Source organism: Oreochromis aureus, linkage group 1 (genome assembly GCF_013358895.1).
Source record: "Oreochromis aureus strain Israel breed Guangdong linkage group 1, ZZ_aureus, whole genome shotgun sequence".
In the NCBI taxonomy this organism is placed as follows: domain Eukaryota; kingdom Metazoa; phylum Chordata; class Actinopteri; order Cichliformes; family Cichlidae; genus Oreochromis; species Oreochromis aureus.
Window position 1 is genome coordinate 39,448,161 of NC_052942.1, and position 4,104 is coordinate 39,452,264.

Here is a 4,104-nt window from a genome sequence, read left to right on the forward strand (position 1 = left end):
TTTAAATGAGGAGCAAGGTGAGACATTCTTAAAAAAGCAAGAATTGATCCAAGTGTGATGCAAATTTGTCCTTAAAATGAGAAGACTCAGGGACTGATCTGCAAATAGCAGCAGACACAGCAGCTGTGCAGAAGAGTCACAGACGACAGCCCTGAATTGAGTCTGTCCTCCTCGGCTATGAGGGGATCTCCTCCATGCCTCCCTCAATTACTTGGGGGGCGGGGCTATGGCTCCCCACACCCACTATCAGACACTTACATGGAAAATCCTTATGAACATAAGTGCGCTCACACACACAGGTGTTCAGAGACACACACTGTCTGGGTTGGCTGCTGTCTCTAAACATATTATGCATTATCAGTCCTGTGTGCTTCTCAGTAACAATTATGTTTATTATTTACTGTTGCTGAGGTTGGTTGTTGCCATGGTTTCCCTGCTGTGTTGTCTTCTCTCTCTCTTCCCCTCGTTCTTTCTCTTTCCTGTCCCCCGGTCCTCTAATAACTCCAAATAAAAACAAAATAAATAATAAAAATAATAAAGGCTGAATAAAAAAAGTGACAATAAAGTGGACCAATATAGCAAGAGCAGTAAAATAATCTGTTGGGCACTTTTCTTCTCCTTCGGAAAGGACAGGAAAAAAAAGATTGGGGTCAGAAACATTTAAATCTTTATAGACTAGGTTCTTTTTTATAAAACTTACATTCATGTTTCCCGTTAAATCACAAATGACCCAGATTGTTAAAAAATAGAAGATATTTGTCACACATAGACTCTGACATTTTCCTGCAGAGGTGCTGGAGCAAAGAATGAGTCAACAGAGGGAGGACTGCCCACAAGAGGCCATCAAATCCATAACTCATCTGTAAATGGCCTGTATTTGTAAAGCTACAAAGTGGGCTGAAGCCCAGAGTGGATGGTGATGGTGGTTCCAGCGATTGTCCGACTGTCAGAGGAGGTCCGTGGCTCGGCGCTCCTCCTTCCGGCTCAGGTCCACTTTGTTGTAGCGATTCCTACTCTCCTTGGTTTTGTACGAAGTTTTCAGCAGCAGCCAATCATCCAGTCGCAGCTCGTCCTGCGCCCGGGCTGAGCTGCAAACGACCTTGTGAACTTGGGAAGTGCGCTTTAAGAGAACGTCTCACCATGCGACGTCTGGTTCAGGCAGAGGGAGGCCCAGCACCTGGTTCAGGTGCATGCTGTCCTTCATGCTCACCTGCCACTGGCTGAAGGCGTGAGCCACGCCCACATCAGCTTTCTGATGACAGCGAGCCTTCACAGCTGTAAAACACACACACAGACACACACAGAGGGACTTATTTAGAAACATTTAAACACTAACAAGATTTCTGCAGCGCTGAAAGAATAAAGTCAAAGTCAGCTTTATTGTCAAAGACCATATGTACAGTCATACACAGGAATTTAAAATTGCAATGCTCCCATGGCTCTCAGTGTACACTAAAAATATAAAGATAAAACAAGGAAAAATAAAATAAAGGTCTTATTTGCAACACAATATAATACTATACAATTATTTAAACAGCAGTGTCCAACACAATCATAGTGACTGTGGGCAAGTTTGTGTGCAAATGTAAGTGGGGCAGTCAGTGAAAGGGCAATGGTGGTGGGTCAGAAAAAACCTGCAATGAAACATAATAATAAGAAAAACTAAGATCAGGAGAATAAAAGTTTTAAAAACTGAATGATTTTATCTTCTGAAATGTAGATTTGAACCTTTCTTTGTTGTGTAATGTAAAACAGACTAACATGGTTTATATTTCTGGACTGAACTGAGCCTGGAGATTATTTCACAGGTAATAATATCCATGATATGATCCAAGAGCCCAAGACACATGTCTCTGGCTCCTAATAATGCAAACCTTTAGCCTTAATCCAGTTTAAAAGGGTGCGCACTCTCCACCAGGCGAACAAAACACTTTGTCAGGCTGTAAACTTGTTTATTTCTGCTGTAGTTTTAACATGGGACTCTGTGGGACTCACTGCTGCCTCTGCTGGACACCAGGGGAACATTACAGCCATGCGCTGAGTCCCCTTCGCCAAAAATGATGCAAAGTTTAGCAAGTAAAACAGTCTCATTTCATTTTGATGGCACAAATGTAACAGGATTTACATTATTGATATTTTACTATATATGCACCATCTTTCAAAAGAAAAAAAAAAAAAAAAAAAAAAAAAAAACAGTGGTGGAATTTAACTCAGTTGTCTCAAATATTACATTTCAGTCAAAATTCAAGGTATTTATTTATATTTCATATCATTTATAGATTGCAACTGTGACAGACAAATATTAATATACAATGCCCACTGTGCGAAAGCTTTAATTATATTTAAGGGCAATGTCATAAAAATATAGTAAAAGATTTGATCCTTGAATGTTTCAGATAAAATGGAAGACAAACTGATGCAGTAAATATTCTTTTATTGGAGAGAAAACTGTGCAGTATAATTTACTTAAGATGTTGAAGATATGAGAGCATTAAACAGGCTGATGTCTGGGTAAGAGGCTCTAACAGGAGAGAGATAATACAGAAATATGACATCCTTATAAAATACTGACACACTTTATGAATGGACAACTTTTCACAGCTCTTCGAACTTTGTATTTAAAGAGCTGCACACTTTTCCCACTGAAACCAGCACAATGCCACTGTGATGAAAACAATATTTGAGCTGAATATATTGTGGATAAATCAAAGCATTATCAAACTTGTCCATGGTTCCCTTATTTTTCCTTCTTTCCCTGTCAGATCCTGTCCTGCAGGATAAACATCAGTGAGTGGCTCCCTGTATGCAGCTGTTACAGTTTGTGTTGGAGATATGGGTGTCCTGTATTTGCAAAAGTATCTAAAAACTGTTTTCAATGTTTTTACCAGTCCCTCAACTACAGAGAGCTATCTGTTGTCCCCCTGTTCTCCTCTATATCTCTCAGCTGATGCTGGCTCCTTTTTCTCCTCCTCACACACTGTCCTGGATCTGTCCTGGTGTCTAATCAAGGGTGGAGATCCTCTGTCACGTCTCCTCTCACCTTCTCACTCTCCTCTGACTCTGGACACTTGCAGAAAGAAATCAATCATGGCAGTTAGCAACTAAAGCATCACAACTAAAACAGGACATAGGATCCCGCAGAACATTGGTCTTTATAACAAAGATGACACACTCAGGTTGTTTGATATAAGCATGACAAAAACAGCACAGAAAAAGGAGGACGTCTCCATCTACTGTCTGTCTCATTATTAGTGGTTTATACAGGATGAGAGCTCTTTTAAGGGCAAACTTCAGCACAGCATGGTTGAGTCTGCGTCCTCACCACAGTTCGCGGGCCAGATATTTGGTGAACCGTCGGTGGTCGGTGTTTCCTAAAACGTTAAAGAACGTTTGGCTTCACACCGACAAACAGACCCAGCTTCGGCAGAAACCTAAACTAACTAACCGACCAAAGAGCCGCGTTAAGTGGCGATCTCACTAACGTCACGTAACTTAGCCGAAGGTTAGCTAAATTTGACTTTGTAAGACTTTTTCATTATGCTAACATAAATTCCGCTGTATATTTGAAGTGAGATAAAGACCCAGTACTTACTTTGAAGAGCTTTTTTATGGACCGCTCCGCTTCGACCGTCCGCCATTTTCCCCAAAAACTTCCTCCAACCTTTGATTCGCGATAAATCCTGGGATTATGGCGGGTCACGAACGATACACCCGAAGAGTCATTCAAATCTGTGAGCGCACGCTAGCTTTTAATCATGTGCCGCGCCTGCGCGTGCGTTCCTTGCGACGTCACTGACAGATCAAAGGCGTTTGCTCTTGCTTTGATCCGTCAGTAACGTCACAGAAAACCAAACTCATAAATTGGGGCTCTCAGACAGAAAAATTAGAAGTCAGTGTTCGTCTGTTTGCAAACGTTCAGCAGTCGATGCTGTATAAAACAACAAAATTCAAACACTTTTCACTCAAACGAAGAAAATCTAATTTGTGAGACAACAATGGAAACATACAACAAAAATAAAAATTCAATCGTGGTCACACCAGACCAGATTATGCCGCCAATCAACAGGTGCTTCGAAAGGCTCTCTGAATTTCAGTGGAGCATAA

General features: G+C 41.1%; 1 long non-coding RNA gene across 2 annotated transcripts; it reads right to left on the reverse strand.

Annotated features, from left to right (window-relative positions):
* Positions 1-650: 650 nt before the first annotated feature.
* On the reverse strand, positions 651-3,780 carry LOC116323381. Of its 2 annotated transcripts, none has more exons than XR_005613457.1 (2): positions 3,593-3,780; positions 651-1,275 (listed from the first exon to the last, which is right to left on the reverse strand). It is a non-coding gene; the product is annotated as an uncharacterized LOC116323381 (long non-coding RNA). The 2 variants fall into 2 exon arrangements; XR_004199707.2 differs by lacking the exon at positions 651-1,275 and adding an exon at positions 2,418-3,067.
* Positions 3,781-4,104: the final 324 nt, after the last annotated feature.